This window comes from Microtus ochrogaster, chromosome 7 (genome assembly GCF_000317375.1).
Source record: "Microtus ochrogaster isolate Prairie Vole_2 chromosome 7, MicOch1.0, whole genome shotgun sequence".
NCBI lineage: Eukaryota > Metazoa > Chordata > Mammalia > Rodentia > Cricetidae > Microtus > Microtus ochrogaster.
The window spans coordinates 45,765,941-45,789,426 of NC_022014.1; the positions used below are offsets into that span (position 1 = coordinate 45,765,941).

Genomic DNA, 23,486 nt, shown 5'->3' on the forward strand with positions numbered 1-23,486 from the left:
CAAGCAGTGTTTAAAAGAATACAGTGTCCGTGTAATTATTTCGGGTAAAGCTAGCCTTGGAGGCGGCTGGGGTCCTGGGGACGCAGCCCCGCCGCTCCTATTACTACAACCCAGATGGTGACAGGTCTGGGCTGGATAAGGGTGAGAATAGAGCAAGTTTGGAATCAGAACTGACAGATTAAGCCTGCCTCTGCCAAAGCGGGAGGAGGAGAAGTTCTGTGTATCTGTGCACACGCAGCATCTTCGTGTCATGCTCACCCAGTGAGGAGGCAAACACTGTAACCCAGTGTCTCCATGTCTGCAGGGCAGTGGGGCCCATTGAGGGTATCAGGCCAAGGATGCTACAGGCAAGTGTCGAGAGCAGGGGCCTTGTGCCTTATAAAGCATTCATGCATATAAATACACACACACACACACACACACACACACACACACACACGAGAAATGCAAGTCTTGCAGAGAAGACAAATTCAGCCTGAGTATGCCGGGTGGGGCCTCTTTGGAAAGAGGGCATTTTGGCTGGGTTTATTCTGGAGGCTTGGGTCCCAGGCAAGCTGGCATAGGTCTGGATCCACAGACCTCTAACTTCCTTGAGCTTTGCTTGAGCAGGCTCGTAGAGATGGACAGACACTTGGGGCTGATGCAGGTCCTGCTAAGTGAGAAACTCCCTTGGGGATGGTGACACGTTTTCAAAGAGAAAAATAAGCCGTGAAAGCCAATCTCTACACTGGGAGTAGGTAACTGTGAGTGATGAGATGTTCTCCCTCTGCAGACAGAACAGGAGAGAAAGGAAGGCCTGGAGCCCAGCAGCCAGGCAGAGTCTCACGCCATCTTACATAGAGGTTCATTAGGTGTGACTGTAGGAAGAGCCCCCAGGCATGTGGCAAACAGTTCAATACAGAGAACTAAACTGCAGTCTTAAAAGTTCTCCTTTTCCTGGTGGTTCTAAGAAAGTTGGACAAAAGAAAACATAATGACCTCAGACAGACAAGACTGCTTTTCTATCTCGTGTCTCTGTATGTGTGTGCGTGTGTGTTTACACATCCACGTGGAAGCCAGAGGTCTCCAGTGTCGTTCCGCAGGAGCTGACTACTTTGGTTTTTAAGACAGGGCACTTACTAGCTTGGAACTCACCACACAGGCTATAGTGGCTGGCTAGCTAGTCCCTGGGATCCTCCAGTCTCCATGTCCCCAAGCACTGGGCTTACAAGTACAGGGGTACAGGGTCCCCCCCCCCCACCTCTTTGAGTTCTGGGGATTGAACTCGGGTCCTTGTGTTTGCACAGCAGACTCTTTACTGACTGAGCCATACCCGCCCCCAGCCCTGCCTCCTCTGTTTCTTCATCTTCCGTGATCACTCTTCTTTATGTTCCGTGTGTGCGTCTCCGTCTCCCAGCGGACTCTGGTTTCTAGGTGCTCATGGATCCTCTTCTCCAGGAGATCTGCTTCCCACCGACCTTGGAAAACCTGAAGGCCTGGAACTCTCCAGGCCTTTCCGACAGACTGAGTGGGCCACCCCTGCTGGCCCCTCACCAGGGGAGATGTCTCTTGTCCTGTGTTGGATTGCTATGCATTCTGCTAAGGGCTCAGGTCACCTGTCCTGGAAAAATCCATTTCATTTCAATTAGCAAGCAGTAAAGCAGGGTGTAGGTTTCCTTAGCAACTGTGGAAAAACAGAACCTCTCTGGACCCATGTTCTGCAATGTCTCTTGGGGCCGCTGGCTGCACTAACAGAAGGCCAGCACCCCTCAGCTGGAGTCCGATGCTCAGCCTGCATGTGGAGATCTAGAACAACTGGTGTCTGGACTCCTGGAAGATTGTCCCTGGGTCAGTGTTCCCTCCCCAGGAACTCTTCAGCAATCTCCAAACTCAAAGTATCCCTCATTCTTCTGGGTCTGAAAGTCTCTAGTCTTCTAAACCCACATGCAATAAGCTATTTTCTGTTGCTATAACAACATACCCAAGGCTGGATACAGCTTTGGAGGCTGAAAGTCCAAGATTGGGCAGCTCCATATGCTTGGCTGCTGGCGAGGGCCTCGGAGTGGGCGGTGTCACAATGGTGGGAGTGTGTCGCCAGTGATGGAAAATGCCCAAGGAACCGGAGTCAGCTGTTGGGCTAACAGTCTTCATGGAGACTTCCCCTTGAGGAATCCAGCTGAGATCTTAAGACCTCATATTAATTCTCACCAGATGGCTATGTCCCATGACCTAATCACCTTGTATTAAGTTCTCCTTAAAGGGCCCTCTGCCTTCCAATTCTGCCATACTGATGACCAAGCTCATGACCTTTTCCAGGACAAGTCACATCCAAACCACAGCATCATGCATTTTAAAAATACAGTATTTGGGAGCAATGGGAAGATGGCTCACAACCACCAAGACTTGAGTCCAACCCCAAGCACCCATGTGAAAGTGGTGGCTCATGGAGACAGGAAAATCTCTGGGGCTTGCTGGCCAGCCAGACTAGTGGGCTCCAGGATCAGAGAAGACCCTGTCTAAAATCAATCAATCAATCAATCAATCAATCAATCAATCAATCAAGCAGTTGCAGTTGAGGGAGACACCTGCCGTGGATCTCTGGCCTCTACATGTGTACATACATGGCATCTGTCCACAGACGCACATCATTAAAATTACAGTATTTGGTTAAAAAAAAAACCCTTTGTACATTTGAGAAAGGACTCTGACCCTATTCTTGAAATGTGAAATTCTAGTGTGGCACTATTGACTCTGCTGTGTTCCAGGCAGAGAGAGACATTTTTATCAAAGCCACAGACAGCGCTGGCTTACTGAGTTTCTGTTTACTCTGCTGAAGCTAATTCTGTATCCGGCAGCCGCTTCAATTCAATCCCTGGACTGTGAATTTCCCCAAGCAACTTCTATTTAGTTAAGGCCAGAATCTCAGTGGGTGGTAATAAATATCAAAGCCCAGGATGACGGAGGGAGGCAAAATAAGAAAAGCCAAATCAAATATGATTATTGATCAATCCTGAACTGCCTTAATCATTTCTATGCTAATTTTAGATATATACAGACATATTGGCATTTTCATTACATAAATACATTGGCATTTTCAGCTGAGGAAATATATTGAGCAATTCTACAATGCGCTCTTTAGAGAACAGCAAAATAAATACAGTAAAAGGCACAGAATGGAAAACGTAGCAAATTCTTAGTAGTCTGAAGAAGCCTTTGAAACATCTGAAGATGTTTCATGTAGCACCATTTCTGGAAAAAAAGTTTACAAAAGTAAAAACCATGCATACCATAAAGGAAAATAAAAATTGGACAGGTGAGGCGGCGCAGCGGGTAAAGGTGCTTGCTCTTCCGACTTCCGTACTTGTGCCACGGCACAAATATGTGCACACGCACACAAGTACACAATAAACAAAACATCACAAAAGAAACAAAGTTCAAAATTATATCTTATTACTAATTTGAAGCCACCCATCCTCTGCTGCTTCTGCTGCTTCTCACTGTTACCTACAGGGTCAATTTGTAGCTCATTATATCCGGTTACTAAAAGTACAGACGTGATGTTTCTATTCATTGATGGTCAACAGGACAGTAAGGGCAGTGTCAGTGTACCCTGCTGCTCCCGTCATTCCTGGCAGGAGGATACAGCAAGCCACATGCAGGGCTCATGCTAACTCAGGTGTGTGTCACCCTTGCTGTTGGTGGTTGCCTGTCTTCACCTCCCTTCTACTGCTCAGAACCAAGACAGATTGCTGTTTGTTTAACGTTTGGCCATGCTTTTCTGGGTTAGCTATTTGTCTTTCTTAGAACTTTGAATTCCCTGTAAGATGCATTGAGAGGTTCGGGGAGAGATGGTTCAATGGAGAAAAGGTTTGCTGCATAAGTATGTGGGTCAGAGTTCAGAGTGTCAGCACTCCAGAGACCAGAGGCTGCTGGGACAATGCAAGTTCTGGGTTGGAGAGCAATTGCTTGAGACACCAGATATCAATTTTGGACTTGTATGCATACTGCACATTTGTACACACACACACACACACACACACGTCTACATGCATATATGTATATGCACATCACATACATGCAAAAATGTACTGAAAGACAGAATACATGCTTCCTCCATCCTACCACTAAGGTCTTCTAGCTTTGACTAATTTTTTTTGTCTTGTTTTTGAGACAGGGTCTCCTGTAGCCCAGGCTGGCTTCAAACTTGTCAAGAAAGACCTTGAATTTCTGACCCTCTTGCTTCCACATCCCAGTCCTGGGATTACAGGTCTGAGGCACCACGCCTACTTAGTAATTGAACCCAGGAATTCATGTATGTTAGACAAGTATTCTACCAGCTAAGCTCCAGCCCCAGCCTTGTCTTTGACCTGACCAGCAAAGAGTGAGCCGACTCTGCTGAGTTTTTAATTCTTATTTTAACTTGAATGGTTACTTTTATTTTTAATTTCTGAAGATGAGTCCTTCTCTTCGGTATTGTCCATGCTGGTCATTAATTGCTAGGACCAAGAGATTCCCTACCTCAGCCTCCCACGTAACTGGGATTCTAGGTGTTCACTGTCTTTCCTGGTTCTCCATTCATTCCAGGTTCAGTGTCATTCCAGGCGTCTGGCACTGCTGACCCATCTTGTTTGGGGATTCGTTTCGCTGCACCTGGCTTAGCTTTACTTTTTCTGGGGCCAGCTCGCCTTTCTTTCATCCCTTTTCCGTTTTGCTGGATATACCTCCCACCACTAGGCAAGCTAAGTCAGACTCCGAAAGACAGATATAACAAATATTCTCTCAAATATAGGGCTTCGATTTTCTTTCTATACATGTACATACGTACATACATGCACATGATACAAAAGTATAAGAAGGACTGTCTGTGACTAAAAGGAGGGTGACAGAGGAGAGTCAGAAAGGAAAATATGGCTACAGTCCATGATATACGTGAATCAAAATGCCATTATGAAACAGACCCTTTCCACAGTGAGTATACACGCATAATCTTTTAAGGAAACGAGGTGGCTGGAGAGATGACCCATAGCTAAAGTACTTGCCATGCAATCATGAGGATTGGAGTTCAGGTTTTCAGGACCCATGTAAAATACCAGGTGGGTGTAGCGGCCCATCTGTAATTTCAGTCTCGAAAGTCAGAGGCCAGGGTCTCTAGAGTGACCTGGCTAGGAAGAACCAGCATATTGGTGAGCTCTGGATTTGATGGAGAGGTCCCGACTCAATGAATAAGATGAAAGAGAATCAGATCATCCCTGACATAAATCTTGGGTCTCCACATGCAAGCACAGACACGTACATACCCACAACTATACACACATGTGTACATCCTATCTACACGCACGTAAATGGGAAAAATAAAAGCAAAAGAAAGAAGGCAACTTTTGTGGCCTTTTTTGGCTGAAACTGTGCTACTTTTGTACCTATCTACTAGATTTTAACATTTTCACCAGCTGTAGTTCTAATTTCCAAGAAATATTTCTTACTCTACTCTGCCCTCTTTCATAGCGCTTTGCTCCTATTTCATGAAAATATTACTTCCTCGAGTCTCCATAAGAATTTTTATGACGTGGTTGAATTTACATTTTAATCTGTACCCCTGGGTCCAGGTGTTTGTTTCTTCTCTATTGGCCTATGTCTTTTGCATTCTTGGTGTTCTCTGCATGTCTTCTGGTCCCTGCTCATCCATCCCTTGTATGTGATAGGTTGAATGATGGTCATCAGACACTGGGTGCTGTGTGGCTGTGGGTATCTTGTCCCTGGGTGGGGGAGGTGATGTCACCAGACAGGCTCAATCAAACCCAGAGCTTTAAGAAGCTCAGGTAGGGGACAGGCAGGCAGATTGATGCCCCCCACCCCCAGGCTTCTTGTAGTCAGATTAGTATTATTTATTTTGGTCCCCAAGAGGGCCTGGTTATGGTAAAAACTGAACATAATCTTGAACCTCAAGTTGAGGAAGGCAAGGATTTGAGACTCAGCAGCAAACAACACCATGTAGTCCACAGACTGAGGGGCTTTCTCATGGACTCAGAGCCACCAAAGTAACCCCTGTGTTTACACTGTCACTCCCCTCTGCCACTGCTAGTGATCTGAAATCGGGTCCTACACAGTGATCTGCCGAGAGGCAGATGACTCTTCTCATCCCACAAATAAGTAAACTGAGGATAAGGAGAATGTTAGCCAAGTCTCCCAATGATGAACACGGCTAAAGAAGTTACTTTCTTGAATGTTGCTTTCTTTCTTATTTATGTATTTGTATGTGTGGCAGGTGTGCGTGGGGTACATGTGTAGTGTATGTGTGTGTGCATATGTAGCAGCTGGAAGGGCAATGGTTGTACTGTATCGGTCTGCACCTTATTCCTTTGAGACAGTCTCTCTCACTACACCGGGAACTAGGCTGGTGGCTGGCAAAAGGGAACTTGGTGATCCTTCGGTCTCTATCGCAGGGCTCTGGTTGCAGGAGCAAGCAGCCACACCAAGCTTTTGATGTGAGCAGTGTGGATTCGAACTCAGTTCCTCATGCTTGTACGGCAAGCACTCCTACCCTCTGAACCATCCCCCAATTACTTTCCTTGATTACTCTAATTGATTACTATTTTTTTTTTTTTTACAGTTGGAGTCTCAAGCAGCTCAGGCGAGCTTCAAACTCACTATGTAACAATAGATGAACTTGAACTCTTGATTATTCTGCCTCCACCTCCCAGGAGCTGGGACTATAGGCATGTGCTACCACACCCAGTTTATGGAGGCTAGGGACTGAATCCAGGGCCACTGCAATTTTAATACTAATCTCAGACCTACCTCAAAAGTCAATCAGAAGTACAATGGTTCTTTGCTAGAGAAGACCTCAGTCCAGAAAGGATATAAGATGGCTTCAGGGACTTCAGAATGTGTCAGACTATGAGAATTTGAATTGTGTCCAGGTCAAGATCTCTAGTTCTACTGCTATGCGTCTTTTGCTGCACCAAGGAATCCCTGCTGTAGCTCATGCGCCTCTCCTGCCAGGATGGCGGGGTCTCCAGGCGTTTTGCTCACAAGACCTGAAACCAGAGGGCCTCTCCCCAACCAGTTCTGAAGATGCAGAAGGTACATGGGCAGATGCAGGCAGAGGTGGGCAGAGGGGGAAAGAGTGGGGAATAGGGGCACAGAAGTGGGTAAGATTCAACACAGAGCCCCTTGGTTTTTTTTTTAATTCTGCAGCTGAGGCAAAGGTCCCCACGGTCTGGGGAAATCCCTTTGAGGAGTCCCTAGGGCTAAGCAGGCCACGTTAGTCCCTGGAGCTTGTGAGGAAGCAGGGCGGCACTCAGGCTCTTTCCACTCAGGGGCACCCTCATCACCCCACCGACCTCCTCCATGTTCCCCTCCATCATCCACTCTAACCTTTAAATGCGTGGAATGTGAAATCACCTGGTCTGAGAAGACGGAAGATGGAATGTACTGGCAGCGGCTAGAGACGGCCATGAATTTTACAAATGGCTTTTCTAGAAAGCTCTCATTCACATTCACAAATCAGGCCCATAACAGCCTCCATTCTGCATCTCTTTCTGTTTCAGCCAAGGCTCTCCGTCCCAGGCCCAATGTTGCTCAAAGCATGGAAGACTCAGACTCAACCTTGGCTTCCCAAACGGCCTCCAACTGCAGAGAAGAGAACCTTGCTTGCCATGTCCTGGTTGAAAGGACTTGGGTGTTCTTGCTGAAGTGTACCAGGGAGAGACACACATCACTCAGAAGACAGGAATCCGCTGCTCCATCTCATCCAAAGTCATAGCTAGGTGAGCAAGACTGTTTCAGAAAGGACAACCAGTGGCTTTTTTGTTTTCTTTTTCTTTTCTTTCTTTCTTTCTTTCTTTCTTTCTTTCTTTCTTTCTTTCTTTCTTTCTTTCTCTCTCTCTCGCTCTCTCTCTCTCTCTCTCTCTCTCTCTCTTTCTCTCTCTCTCTTTCTTTCTTTCTTTCTTTCTTTCTTTCTTTCTTTCTTTCTTTCTTTCTTTCTTTTTTTCTAGCGAATTATTCCTGTTTCCTTAGTTCTTTCCCTACTAAAACAAGGCAAGAGGCAGAGTGCTCAGGCTCGGGTAGGGGCAGAGCAGCAAGGTGTCAAATTTGGTTTTTGAAACTCAGAGCAGAGACAATTTTCTGAAAACTAAGGTTTTCAATTTGCAGAAAACAGTCTTTTTGAAAAAAAAATATTTCTAAAGCTCGAAAACCTTGGCTTTTTATAGCAAGAAATGGAACTATGCAGTCCATAAACTTCAGAGTACAAGCTGGGAAGATAGAGTAACTTGGTGGAGGGAGGGGATGGGCAGCAGAGACTCTCTAGAAGGGGTCCTGGGGTTGGCCCACATGAGAGGTGGCTCAGCAGGTAAGGGCGCCTGCTGTTGAGAGGAATGTGGCCGGATACTGCTAAAAGGGTCTTGTGAATGTTTTCCAAGCGGGTGGACATGATGGACTACTTGACGGTTTCCCATCTCAGACTGCGGAGGTGAAGACACACAGAAGTCCTGAGAGAGAGGTCCAGGCATTTGGCCTTCTGTCCCCAGCAGTCTGGTTGCCTCCTAGCCAGCTGATTCCTGCTGGATGTGGGCTTCTTTTACTTCCCAACCTGACTCTGCAGGTCCCTGTGCCCATGGATTGACTTGGTCCCTCCTATGCCTCCAGAGGGTGGCAAGGAGATGGGAGCCAGGCAGGCAGAGGCCATGTCTTAGAGACTGGGAGAACCAAGAGGGCTGAATCTTGCCTGCTGACTTTGTAATTCCTGGTGGTGCCCAGGGAGACCAGAGTCTCCTCTTCTCTACCAAGCTGCAGCTACAGATGGTAGGCAGACCCTCAAGTGCACTTTTCAATGTCTGTGCACATGCATGTATGTGTGTGTGTGTGGGGGGGGGCGGGGGAGCGCTGATGGGAACAGGACCTGTCGCTGCCTGCGGGCCTGGGGACTCCTATTCTGCCCTAGGAGGCTCTTCTTGCTGCTGACTGGCTCTGGAAAGTCCAGGTCTGTAGCAGTCTTTGGTTGAGGTGCACACTGAACTCCTGAGGTAGATTTTAGCCGCATCAAGTCACTGTTAATATGTGGTTTCCATGTTCAAACTGAGTGCAATTCTAATAGGGTAGGGAGAGGGGACTGTTCTAGCTTGTTTTCTATTTGTGTGACAAAGTGATCATGACAAACTAGATGGGCAAAAGCCCCCGAGGCCTCAACTAACAAGGCACTACAGGTAACTGAGGAAGGCTAGGAGTGGAAGAGATGATCTTTCCCAGGAGAAGAGCACACAATTGGATGTCTAGTACCAAACAGTTATTCCTGAGAACATACACACAAGTAACATTATATGGACTCAACAAGTTATATTTCAGAATATGTATGTATATACATATACATGTATGCATGTAATAGAAATTAGTAAGAAAAGAGGCCATGAATTTGAATGAGAGCAGGGAGGGGTATGTAAGAGGGGTTTAGAGAGAGGAAAGGAAAGGGAGAAATTTTGCAATTAAATTATAATAATTTTTTTAAAAGCCAATTCTACGTCTTGTATGCATACTGTAATTTTCTAGGTCCATCTCACTCTCCCATGCTGTAACCTCAGGCATGCCTGCTCCTTCGCATTAGTAAACTTACCAAATTTGCTTTACTTGTCTCACCTTGAAGTAAGTTCTTTCTTGCATTATAGTCAAAGATCCTGCTCTGCCTGAGTGGCGGTCCCTGAGCAGGAAGGGAACTCCTCGAGGCTGCTGGAAGCAGTGCTGTGTTCCTTCACCATTGCTCACAAAGACAAAGGAGAGTTTGGGCTATGTCCTAGGGACCCACTGAGCCTAGGCTAGTAGGTGGAGTCCACGAGCTCCTCGGAGAGGAAGCACCTGGAGAGGAAGAAACGTGTCGTGGCGAGCTTTTGGTATCAGGTCCAGACCCAGGATCCCAGGCCCAGCCACCTCCTACAGAGAGATGCCAAATCAGAGGGGGTCAGGTTGGACACCCCTGCAGCAGATGTCCTCAGGTGGGAATCCTGCTAATGAGCAAGAGTAGACATTCACAGAGAAGGTTGCAGGGGTAGGGGGTTACCATGACAGCAGGTGCGGCTGCCTGGCATGCCTGCCTGCTGCCCAAGCCTCTCCAGGGACCTGTCATCTCCTTTCAAACTTCAGGTTTGAAACACAGCAGGATCAGAATGGGGCACAGGCTTAGCCAGAGGTTATGTTAGCCCCAGAGTCTCCCAGGTCTGTGAAGCATGGGATACATGGGAACCCATGGGCAGACTCGAGCAGGGACCTGTACATGGTTCACCAGAGTGGTCACATGACATCTCTGGCAAATGAGGGAAGGAGGAGAGAGAATGTTTGAAGTTAGGCCAGGGCAAGAGCAGTAGCTTGCAGAGTTTTAAGTTTGTTTCCCTCAAGTACATCCTCCATGCCCCATCCTGTTAAGATTTCTCTGTTGTTTGTCTCTTTCAGACTCCAAATGCTCTCCCCCTTTACCCCCTCCTTCTAATTCAGAGTGGGTACAGTGCCATGCACTGATGTGACATGCCCATTACCAGTGACTCGGAGCCTGACTGGCAGCAAGTCAGAGGCACGGGTTGACTGGGAGTCAGGGAAGGATTTCGGAAGTCTGTAGCTGTCATTGCCCAGTTTGCACAGTCTTGATTAGAAGGCTCTGAGTTCAGCTAAGGTTTGGAGCTCTCCTACTTGCTAAGCTGGAAGAATTCTTCCTTGAACTCTGCCTTCCCAAATAATACAGCTATCAATGCTACCTTCTCCTTACACTTTCAGGGTCTTCTTATAGCAAATGTGTTCCCAGGGCCTGCGCAGCCTTGGGCTGTTACAAACACAAGCCCGGATTATGGGGCCTAGGATGTTAGAACGGCAAGTCCTGCTTGTCAGCATCACCAGATCTGTAATCAACTAAAATGCAAGCAGCTGGGTCCTTCTGGGAGGGATTTCCTTGGTGAGGTGGTTTGGAGAGGGAAGGACCACTCAAAGCATGGGCAGCACCTTCCAGCGGCAACCCCGACAAAAGGATGTAAGAAAAGGAGACTCTTTTTAGCTGCGTTTCTTCAATCTTGCTGGCAAGTCCATTGATCCCACAGACAGCCCCAGAGAGAAGTGTGTTGTCAGCAAAGATGGAAGGGCAGAGCCTTCTAAGCCCCTTGACACTCCGAGACATGGAGTTAGAGGATTTAGTTTGCCCTGCTGGTTTTTGGGCTCACTTTGCCCAGTATTTCCTTACTACGCTCCCTTTCCTTCCTCTTGGAATGGTAATGTATATCCTGTGCCCTTGTAAGTTGGAAGCATGTAATTGACTCTTTGATTTTGCAGGGGTATACAGTTAAGAGAGCGCCTTGATCTCAGAAGAGACTTGGACTTTTAAATTGTGTTGAGACTGAGAGAGACTATGGGGACTTTCGAGGTTGGACAAAATGTATTGGCCAGGAACCTATGGGGCCTGGGAGTGGAATATGGTGGCTTGAGAAGGCCCCCAGGGGTTCACAGATTTGAATATTTGACCTCCAGTTGATGGAACACTTTGTGTAGGTTTAGGAGTTGTGGCCTTGCTGGAGGTGGGTTTTGAGGTTTCATTCCCAGTTACCTCCTTTTCTCTCGGCCTTGTGGTATTGTCTCAAGGAGCAAGATCACAGCTGCTGCTCCATGCATGCCTGCCTGCCTGCCTGCCTGCCTGCCTGCCGCTGTGTACCCGCTATGATGGTCGCAGACTCACCCTCTGGAATTATAGGACTCCAATAAAGTCTTTCTTCTATAAGTTGTCTTGGTCATGGTGTTTTGTCTCTCTCCCCACCCCACACACATCTAATATATGTGCATGTGTTTGTATGTATATAAAAATATCAGAGGGGACTAGTGCTTAACCCTTAGCACCATCTGGAGCCTATTTTTACAGTGAATTAGAAGGAACCTTAATTCGAAGTTAACTTCAAGCTCCGACCTTAACGCAAGGAAATGTGTTACGATCCCAATGATCATTTCACAGACTCTGTACCTGAAAATATTCTTGCTTCAAATCTCAAGTTAAAAAGCATAAATATTACGATTAGTGTCTCTTGGGTTTGCTCTTCAGTCAATAATACATACGTGTGTATTTCTGTAATAACCCAGCTTTCATGATTTGTGAACTGCCTTTAAGTTTACTAAGTTTGCTTGCCTGGAGGGGGATTAGAGGCAAGGCAATAACATTCCAGAGGCAAAGATTCAAGTGATGTGATTACAGTTGCAGGGAAACAGGAGACGGTGCATTTAAAAGGCAAAGTTACCTTTACCTCATCTAATCATGCCCAGGGAAAAAAAAATAAGAATAGGATCATAGAGGAGGTGATTCTTTGATACCCACTTTAATTTCAGACAGTTAAGAGCAGCAATGCATCACCCTCCAGAACTCCTAAATAAGGTTCCAGAAAGACGGCGCCCCTTCTCTGTCAATTCTTCCAATTATCACCGCGATGGATGCTCCCTGGCACAGCGAGTTTAATTGCCATCTTATCTCGTGCTATGATGATTTCTTTTTTCCTAAGGTAAAACTTGGGGGAATTGAATCACTGAGAATAAAACTGTTCAATAACAATAACACAATTGAGTATAGACCTTTTTCTTCCCTTGGCATTTATACACCTCAAAGTCCTCCTCTGACTACGAAACCAATTCAGAAACAGGGTTAACTGACTGAGGACACTGAATTAACTTTCCCCAAGTCCTTGCATCTGGAGAATGAGCCTGAATCCTGACTTCTGACCTCTGAAGGCACCAATAAACTATTGCCAAGGAGGTGGGCTATTCCTACTCTATGGCACAGGCCATTATTTTTTCTCTAGAAATTTCCAAGAACTGCTTTTGTATTGGGATGATTCTAGCCTGGGAGTAGAGCCTCGGTGTGTCATTTTAGGGTTCGGAGGCTGGTGAAATAATCGTATGCTTGTGTCTGTGCGTACATGTAGAGGCCAGAGGACAACCTCGGCTGTCATTCACTGGGCGCCGTCCACCTCGGGTTTTGTTGTCATTGTTTTGGAAGGCAGGGTCTCTCACTGACCTGGGTCTCTACGATTAGGCTCAAGTTGGCAGCTAGTCCCCGGGATCCCCCTGCATCTGCCTCCCCAGTGCTATGATGATAATGAAAAGCACACACCCTACACCTGGGTTTTATCTATCTATCTATCTATCTATCTATCTATCTATCTATCTATCTATCTATCTATCTATCTATCATCTATCTATCTATCATCTATTTTTTAAGCCTGGGCTCTGAAGATTTGACTCAGGTCCTCATACTTGCAAGGCAAGCGCTTTTCCAACTGAGGCATCTTCCCAGCTCAGTGGAAGAATTTTATCTCCCACTGGATGGGAGATGCACCAGGTTTGTCCCCTTGTGTGTGGCTCATGTACAAAGGTGGCCGGCAGGGCAGGCTCTCAGCAGGCTGTCCATCTCTGCTGGGCTCACATTCCCCATTTTGTTTTCCATCACTTTCTCCATGTTCCTTTCTTGTCTCTGCCCAAGAAGTGGCAGGGCTCCCTGGAGTGTCCAACAGGGACTTCCTGGCCAAGACTCACAGGTGTCTCCTTCTGGGTTCTCTGCCCTTGTTTTTATAAGTATTCATTGGAGCACCGTCCTGTAAAACTGAGCCGAGGTCATTGTGATCTGGTAGCCACAAGGAAATTCACAGAGTTGTCAGTCAAGTGTCTTCTTCCAAAACAGTGGTTCCAAGCAGGGCAGAACGCATGGCAGGGTTTCTGGAAAGTTCCAGAATATTTTCGGTAGCCAAAAGGACCGACTGCTATTAATATTGAGATGACAAATCCAGGCATGCTGGACTTTCTGAATGACATAGGCTAGTCCTTCACATCAGTGAAGTGTCCTGTGACCTCAGTGTTTGAAAACCGTGAAAACATCCACAGCCATTGAAGCCAGAGTCTACTCTAGCTAGACATGAACACACAAGCCTTTCAGCATGGCTAATATACTTGGAAAACCAAGGGAAGAATATAGGCTGCTTTGTTCAGAACTTTATCAAAAGTTGTTTACCATTATTGTGTTGCCCATGGTAACACAGCAGGTGGTCCACGAGCTGCCAATTCAGTGCACCTGTATCGTCTGTGCTTGCAGAAGCTGCATTCATAGAGGCACCGGGCTCCATCACTAGGAATTCTGCTGTGGGTTTGCATCAGGACCTGTATATCAGGCGGCGGCAGTATCTTACACTACTGATTGCTTCCTTTGTATTCCTCACAAAAGTATCAATTAACAAATCCTATTTGGGGAAAAAAAAATACATGGAAGTCTATGCTATCATTTCAGGACCAGAGAGGGGATGTCGCATTTGTACTAAAAAAAGAAAAATGGGTACTATATCCGAAAGAGTTTAGAACTCATACTTGGAGATCTGGCTGTGTTCCCAGGCATGACTCCCCAAAAGATGTTAAGGAGGGGGCTCCATTTGCTCATTTGTGTTCCAGATAACTAGTTCTCATTAATCAAGCACCCCATGGCACTGAGCAACTTCTAGATCATTCTATGGGGCTTAGTGGCCACACAGTCAGGGTTTTACTACTGGTCAAGGGCTGAGGTGTCTGCATCTTCAAACATCAAAGGACAGCTCTTTCTGGCTAAAATCTAAAAATACTGCCCTTCTAGAAAGGGCATGAAAGACACCAGGAGGGTACACAAGGGGCAGTTATTCCCTAGGACCGCCTCCGTTCTCCCCCTGCCTCCGCATCTCTCTTTTTCCTCGGCAGCCTTTTCTTAGGTTTAGCTGCTTCATAGTTTAAAGTCATTATCTCACACTTTTATTTTAACATCACTAATTTCCACGTTTTTAACCTAGCCCCCCCCCCTTTTCATACTCGATTTCAAAATTCATTCTGTTTTTATTCCCCTTTTTTCTATTTTACCTCACGTCTAATGTCTGGGATTTAAAATTCTTGTCTCCTAATTCCTTTTCTCCTGCTTCCTGTTGCTGTCAGCTCTTTAACCCTCTCACTTTCAATCTCATCCATTTTATTGATGCTCCACCGGTCTGATGTGTTCCTGGTTTATTTCCGTTTGGGGTTTGGGGTCTGCTGTGTCATTTTTCAAAGAAGAAAATTACCTTCCTTTATCCCTTCTAGTAATCTGGGTATTCCACAGAGAAGGAAACAAACCAGGTGTCAAACGACTCCCTGCCTCAGCCTGTGGTAGAGGAGGTGGGGACTGGAGTCTTTGTTTCCATTGGGTGTAAAGCAGAGCAGGGGCCCAGCCTGCTCCTCCTCTGAGACTCATAGGCCTGGGGACCATCCATGGCAGCCGCCTTCAGTCTTGCTCTCCTCTGTTAGCCCCAGAAATTCTCACCCTCAGTTTCCCGTGTTCTGCCTGGCCCTCCCCACGTGGCTATGTCCGGGAAGGTTTTCCTTACTCTGCAGCTTGCAGTGCCCAGGCGGCTCCAAGATCCGTGCATTTCACATCAGGTGACTTTGCCTCTCACCTCTTCTGCTCATTTCTCTTTCTCTCCTTGTTGAGATAGGGTCTCCTGTAGGCTAGGCTGGCCTTGAACTCCTGACCTTCCTGCCTCGGTCTCTCTAGGGCTGGTGCTGGTAACTGCTGGAGTCAAGATCTTCTGGGGGCATGGGATGGAGAGGATATGAGGAGAGCTTGCTGTCTCAAGGCCTGGAATCTCAGAGGGTCACTGAGTAGATTTCTATTGGACAACGGACCCGCTAGTCAAGAAGACACCAGCTGTGCTATGCCAGGGCACTGTATAGACGTAGGCGCCAAGCTAAGGCCCCTTTCTCCAGCTTGAGGTCCACCTGCAGGGCTTATCCTATTAGCAGACATGGGAAATTGGGTGGTTATGAGTCTGCTGTCTAAATGGATGCTGAAGGAGACCGTCCCTTTTTTGTTTTTAGCCCTTAATTGAATCTGTGGCAGTAAATCTTTGAGTCTTCTCTTAGCATTTAGAATTTCAATTTACTCCATGGATTTTTGTGTTCAACCCCCAGTGAAAATGAGCATTGGTGCCGAAAAGCTTTTAATCAACCCTTCTCAAATGTCAGTCCCCTTATCTGCAAAGCCTGCTGCAATCTCAGGGACTATGGCTTTAAAAAGAACTCCCATGCCCCATCTCTCCCTCCCACCTTCCGGTGTGCTTTATCATGGCTTAATCAGAGTCCTTCCTGACATTCATCCTTCCCTTGATCTTCTCAGATTCTTCCTAAGGTCAGTTTTCCACTTCACACCCTGCTCTGTGGACCCATGAAGCTTCTCTGTGGCCACTGCCCACAGACGAAGACCGGTGCGCGCTGAACTCTTGCTGCCCTCTCTCTTAGCACGCAGGCTAATTGTCCGGCTTTTAATGAAATCATTTTCCTTTCATGTTGTTTGTGGAGCTCACGGTAAATTAAGCTGCAAACCTGTCCTTGCTTTATGAGAACTGAGTTTTACACGTTCTTGCTGACTTTCTTTCTGAAGACTGGCCACGGCAGAAGCTAATTTCCTTTTTGTTTGTTTGTTTGTTTATTTATTTATTGTAGCATTGGATTGAACCCAGAGCCTTGTGTATGCACATGCACCCTACCTGTGAGCTATATCCCCCCCTTTTTAAACAGTTTTTAAACTTTGAGACAAGGTCTTTAAAAATTGCTTAGGCTAGCCTTAAACACTCTCTCTCTCTCTCTCTCTCTCTCTCTCTCTCTCTCTCTCTCTCTCTCTCTCTCTCTCTGTGTCTATGCACACATGTGTTTGTGGCTATGTTCGTGCCTGCTTGCACGTAGGGAGGCCAGAGAAAGAAGTTGGGTGTCTTGCTCATTGACTCTCTGTCTTATTTCCTTGATACAAAGTTTCTCACTGAACTTGGAGCTAGGTTGATGACCAGTAAGCCCCAGTGACCATTCTCCTTCTGTCCCTCACTGCAGGGCAGGGTGGCAGGCAAGCACCCAACCACACTTGAACTTAGGTTGTCAGGCTTGCACAGAAGGTGTTCTTGTCTGCTGGGTCATCTCTCTAACCAGAACCTTGATTTTCCATTCACCTGCCTCAGCTTCACAGGTACCTGGGATTATAGGCCTGTTCTACCACGTGTGAGCAAAAGCTAATTTCTAAAAAAAAAAATTCTTAAAAGAATATAAGCTATATGGAAAGAAAGAAAAATTTTTGATTTAATGGCAAACATTTGTTTAGTAATGATTTTTTGGGAAAGGCTCTTTGGGGGCTGAATGGAAAGGCCTCCTGGAGCTCTCCTAACTGGCATGGCAAACAAAAGGCAGGGCCTCCTGCTGTCCTGAGAGCAGCCACGAGGGGGCAGCACTGCACCCCCACCTGCTGATCTGCTAATCAGCATCCCTGCTGCTTTGACCTGTTCCCCTGGGCAGGCAGCCCTGTTCTGGCCATCGATTTCTCCCCAGGCCTTGGATTTGGATGAGCCTAATCAGCGGTATGGTCTTCAGTCCTCGCTTCTTGATTTGTCAGGAGAGTGAGTTATCTGAGCTGCCGGTCTCTGATTTGTAGGTGGGAGAACTCGGCTGAACTGCTGTGACCTTTTCAATATTCTGTTATTAGAGGGGCTGGCCATTTCAACTTTCCCCTGAACAGAGCGTCTTCAGCGTGTGCTGAAGAGGAAGAATGGCCAGTTAATCAGAGCGCGGAACGCTGAAAAGGTTGCCACGGGGTGGGTGCTAACACTCACCATCTGCCCCTGCATCCCGCAGGCTGCCAGGCTCCTAACCTTCCACGGGACCCAACAAAGCGATGGATTTAGTCCTCAGGTCCTCTTCCCTGCCATGCAGACACTGTCACTGTCGTGTAATGGGCAATCGAGGTGACTTGCTGTGACCTGCCAGGTCCCATGCATTGCCCATTAAGTTCCACATCACTCTGATGCTGCGGCCACAGTGGCCTTCATATGATACCTTGAACTTACAGCTTCCTTCCAGTCCTGGCCTTTGCACACGATAAGCCTTTACTCTGTCTTTCTCTAGATTTTGGCCTGGCTGCCTTCCCTTCAACACACAGCCCAGGCTCCAGTGCCATCTCCTATGCGTCTCTCCTCATGGAAACAACACTCTGCTCCCTTTTCTCTCTCTTTGATGCCAGTAGGTACATATACCAACGTGCACTCATGCACAGAGAGGCCAGAGGTCAAGGCCGGGGATTTTCCTTGATTGGTCTCTACCTTATCTTTTGAACTAGTGACCCTGAGCTCACTAACCGGCCAGCAAACCCCAGGAATTCTCCTAGATTGGTTTACTTATATTGAGGTTTCAGGCACATCACCACACTTGGGTTTTTACTTGGTGCTGGGGTTCCCAACCCAGTCCTCATGTTTGGGCTACAAAGACGCTACTGGCTGCCAGCTCCCTAAACATCTTGTTTCTAGCCCGTCAGTAGCCACCCGCTTGTCTCATCCATGTATTCGTGTTGAGGGCAGAGAAAGAGCAGCAGGTGGACAGCGTCTGCTCTCTGTAACCCCAGGGCTTGGGACAGTCACAGGGACACAGCAGGTCCTCAGCGAATGTGTGTTGGTGGACAGAAAGTAACGGTGCAGTTGGCTGAGAAAGGATGTCCTAACTGGGACTCCTTTCTGGTCACAGAGAGCTTCCCTCTTCCTGCTTCCCAGGTCCCCTCCTGTCACCCTCTTCTGGGAGGCCCTACTGCACATGCTCAGCTGACAGATGCTTTCTAGAATCTAGACTCACTGTAGTGATTCAGTCGAAGTGCTACCAAATGACTCAGCCAGAAGTTCCTCACGCACGTGGTAGCGCGAAAATTTACAACATTGCAACCATCTTCAGGACGCAGGGTTCAAGCCTAGGTCTGTTTAGAGACTTCCCCTCGCTGAGCTCTGGGTGGTGGCCCGACAGGTGGAATAAAGATGGGTCCACAGGCCTCTCTGAGGGCATGCAGGGTTGCAGGTGCTATCTCTGGAACTCTGTGGAAGGTTTGGCCCAGAATGTCTGCCTGCAGTCCCGAGGCACACACAAGGGAACAGCCACATGGCACGCTTCTCGGTTTCCAAAGAATCTTTGAAAAGCATCCTGGGAAATTTTTGTTTTCATTCCATTCCAGTCAGACCCTGTTTTTATTACTATTATTGATTTTTATTGGGCTCTACATTTTTCTCTGCTCCCCTCCCTGCCTCTCCCCCCCTTCCCTTCAATCTTCCCCCAAGGTCCTCATGCTCCCAATTTACTCAGGAGATCTTGTCTTTTTCTACTTCCCATGTAGATTAGGTCTATGGAAGTCTCTCTTAGTGTCCTCATTGTTGTCTAAGTTCTCTGAGATTGTGGTTTGTAGGCTGGCTTTCTTTATGTTTAAAACCCACCTATGCATGAGTCCAGTCCCTGGTTTTTCAGGATGTTCTAGGAAAGCCACCTCCCCACAGAGTACACCATTCTTCGGTGAGCACCTCCAACCCAGGTCTCAGTCTGCCGTATGAAGGACCATTTGAACCAAGGCTCCGTGTCCACGTTTCTTCTCCTTAGCTCCCCTACGCCTCGAGGATGAAGGATGCTCAGAAGTGCACAGAGGCAACGGTCCCTGCCACTGTGGGGTTTCTGCTGCCGACTACAGCAGGAGTTTAGAATCAAAGATCAGGAATGGAGAAAAGGAAACGAAAGCTAACAGTTTTAAAGAGCCTGCCAGCTCTGATCCTTGGCAGAGCGCGAATCAAACAATCCCACAGGTGACAGGGATGTACCTGAATGGAAACCAAATACAGTCTCACACCCCTTTCTGCAGGTCGGCTGGAACGCTGTCTTCCGTGCTGTGTTACAGATAAACCCAAGCCTGTCAAGATGCTGCTGTCTGAGAACTGAAGGAGCCATCATCCTGTATGACCAGCCCTGTCTGGAGCCCATTAGCTTAGTTTGTCCCAGCAGGGACTTGGTGTTTTGTGGCCGTGGCTCCTTGGAGGTGACTTACCCTGAACTGTGCTTCCTGATAAGATCACCTCTGTTGACCTTACAGTTCTCGGCCTTGCCACCTAGTCTGTACTAACAGTGTAATTTCTGGTGGGCCATACAGACCAGGTAGGACCAGCCCCACCTCTGATTGGTAGTCAGTCAGCTGATCCCCATTACAGTCTTTGAATACCTAGGCGCAGGTAAGTTTCCCTGGCTGGCACTAACCCACGCACGCTGTAGTCCCCCGCTATCCACTGTGGGTGCCTTCTAACACTGTGAATGCCTGCAACTGGGCATGTGCAAGCACTCCCGAACTGTGGCAGCCGTTCTGATTGCTACTGTCAGGTGGGTAATATACACTGCAGACCCATGGGAGGAAGGGATGGCACACACGCCGAGTGGGACACAGCAGGATGGCGTGAGGTTGTATCAGGCTGCTAAAATGATGCAATTCTGGAATTTTCTACAGCTTCTGCAGTTGGTTTCCAGTAGCCAACCTCAGTGGGAACTGAGGGCAGGGCTGACTCAGGGGTGGCTGTATTGTCACGTACCATCACCAGAAGGAGCTCATGCCACAGGAACAACTCACTCCACCTCTCTTGCCCCTCCGGCTGGAAGCCCCTTCGCTCTGCGGCTTCTGGTCTGTATTGTGCGCTACTGTGTCCGACCTTCTGACATGGCTTCTGGGGATTCGACTCAGGTCCTCAGGCTTACAAGACAAGCACTGTACCAACTGAGCCACCTCCCCAGTCCCTACCCGGCCCATTGGAATTACTCCTTTTCACCGAGCGAAGATCAGTTGGCAGGCGAATATTTTTCCTGCAAAAGGGGATTTTCCCAGCAGATGGATTCAGTTCTCATGGTGAGAAAAGTCAATCTTGAACCAAGATAGGTGGCCATCCCCACTGGCAAAGGCATGAAGCTATAGAGCCTGGCTTCTAGGATTGGCTTAGGTCCTGTACCCGCTCATGGCCTCCTTAATAATCATCAGCTCCAAGGTGACCCAAGGTAGCCCCTGCTGTGTGCTCCTGGTTAATCTCTTTGGATATCTCAAAGTTCAGCATTCATTTGGCATTTAGACTTGGCTTGAGGGAGTCAAGCCTTATAATAAAGCAGCCGCTGCTCTTGGCAATGTTATCTTGCTAACCACTCAAGGCGCACGGTCCCCGTGGTAACTGCTGCCTGGACTCTCTGCTCTCCTGGCTCCTCACAGGACTTCGGCTGAGACCCACACGGAGATGTCTTATGCCACACCTAGCAGAGGCACAGCAAGGAGAGTGGGAGGTAGGCAGGCCAGCCCCATGACCACGCGGGACAGGAGAGTGAGGCCAGGAAGTCACCTTGGACTCACAAGGACATGGTACCCAGCCAGCCTTCTCCATTGCCCTGACCTACTTCTATCTTTAGGCTCTCAGTGTGGGCAGCCCCCGGCCTGACAGGTGGGAGCCTGTTAGGCAGTGTGCGCTTAGACACCCCAGCTGGCACCTGTTGCAGGGTATTTGCTCACGCTGTGAACCCAGAGATTGTTCACAGTGTGAACTGGAAAAAACCTGCTTCTAGCTGTGGTGTGGCTCAGCCCTAGCTCTTTCATCCAAGAGCTTTCCGCTCGAGTATTGTAAATAGGATTAAATAAAGTCAGCCATAGGTCAAGAGGCGGAATAAGCGACCAATCGGCAGGAAGTAAACATAGGTTTATTAAAAAAAAAACAAAGAGTAAGAGGAAGTCAGGAGGATGGAGAGAGAGGGGCACAAGAAGTAGAAGGGAGGGGCATGGAGTTTGAGGAAGTTGGTTTTGAGATGGAGTAGAAAAAGGGAGAGGCGCTGGGCAATGGTGCACACGCCTTTAATCCCAGCACTCAGGAGGCAGAGGCAGGCAGATCTCTGTGAGTTCGAGGCCAGCCTGGTCTACAAGAGCTAGTTCCAGGACAGGCTCCAAAACCACAGAGAAACCCTGTCTCGAAAAAAAAAAAAAAAGGGAGAGGCTTCTGGGATGTCAGCTGAGGAGGAAGGTTAGCTGGGTGCTTTCTCTGCCTTTCTGAACTAACAGGCTTTCATCCAGGGATATGGCTCCTGAGTATTTATTGAAAAAAATCAAATGATTGAGATTTTGTTTAAAAAAAAAAACAAAAACAATAGGCACCATCAAGGGCAATACACTTGTAGCATTTACTTTTCTGTGTCAAGTCTGTCACGGAGTCATCTGGCATCCCCAGGTCTTAGATCAGTTAACCCAGGAGATGCCCACGGCTGAGACATTCCTAGTAGCAAAACCCACAGGCCAGGGTCAGTGAGATGGCTCAGTGGGAAAAGGAGCTTGAGGCCAGAGCTGACTACCCAAGTTCCGTCCCTGGGACCACATGGTAGAGGAAGAGAAGGAACTCCCAGAAGTTGTCTTCTGGCTTTCACACACACACTGTGGTACACGTACACATGCATGCGTGCACGCGTGCGCACACACACACACACACACACACACAATCACACACACACAGAATTGTGATAAAAATGTAAAGACACGGCCAGTTAATTGTTTTTTAAGATAGAGCTTCAAGTATTCCAGAATAGGATCAAGCTCACTCTGCAGCTGAGGAGGACCTTGATCTTACCTCCCTGCCTCTTTCCTCGGTGATGGGATTACAGGCATATCCCAGCGTACCTTGTTTGTGCAGTTCTAGGAATTAAACCCAAGGCTTTGTACATGCTAGAGAAGCTCTTTGCCAACTGAGCTACATCGTCAAGACAGTCAAGTTTTGATACCGCTGGAGAGCAGACTGCCCCAGGTGTTGCTGAGGACACGCTGGTGACCTGGGCCCTGTCTACAGGGCCACCTCTATACTTAGCCAAGCCAAGATCATTTTCCTACCTTTTCTGGAAGCTTCCTGGTCACTCCTACGCTGATTGTTCCATCTTTTTTTAGACTGGTGCTGGACATGTAGTCAGAGCCCCGGAACCCCTGACTGTGTCTTGACTCTGAGTCCTCCATGGCAGAGGAAGGAACCAGAACTACCCTGTGTTCCCAGTTGAGAAGCTCAGGGCAGGACAAAGTAAGAAGGACAATGGTGGTAGAAACCATAGTTAGGACACTGGGCAGAGGGCAGTGAGGGACACTCAGAGGAAGAGAGGACCTGTCACAGCTCAGAAGAGAAAAGGCAGGGCATGACCAGTCAGTGCAATCATGGGCCTGCATGGCCCTGCTTTCGGGGCAGAAAAGCATAAGGTCAAACACAGGGAGAGCATCGTCCTAGGATGGCCGATATGCAGGCAGCCCCAGCGTTGCTCTCTCCTGTCCTCCAACTTCAGATGGAGCCTGGGAGATGAAATGGTTCTACAAGAGGCAAGAGTCTGAGGTGAGGATTATAGCCCAGCATGTGAGCAAGGGGCTCACGGTGGCCCCGTGGTTAGGGAGGAGGGAGCATGCTATGGTTCATCTTGATTGTTGTAGAAGGCATGAAGGCCTTTGTACCCTCAAATAAGACTAGGAGAACCTAGACTGTTAAACACACAGGGTTGATCCTTCAAGGGATGATGTGGGAATGATTTCTTATTAATAAAGAAACTGCCTAGGCCCATTTCATAGGCCAGCCCTTTGGTAGGCGGAGAAAACAGAACAGGATGCTGGGAGAAAGAAGCTGAGTCAGTGAGTCGCCATG

General features: G+C 47.8%; 1 protein-coding gene across 1 annotated transcript in view; it reads right to left on the reverse strand.

Annotated features, from left to right (window-relative positions):
- The window catches only part of Fstl4 (follistatin like 4), a 433,260-nt gene that overhangs the window by 143,575 nt on the left and 266,199 nt on the right, over positions 1–23,486 (reverse strand). The window lies entirely within an intron of this gene.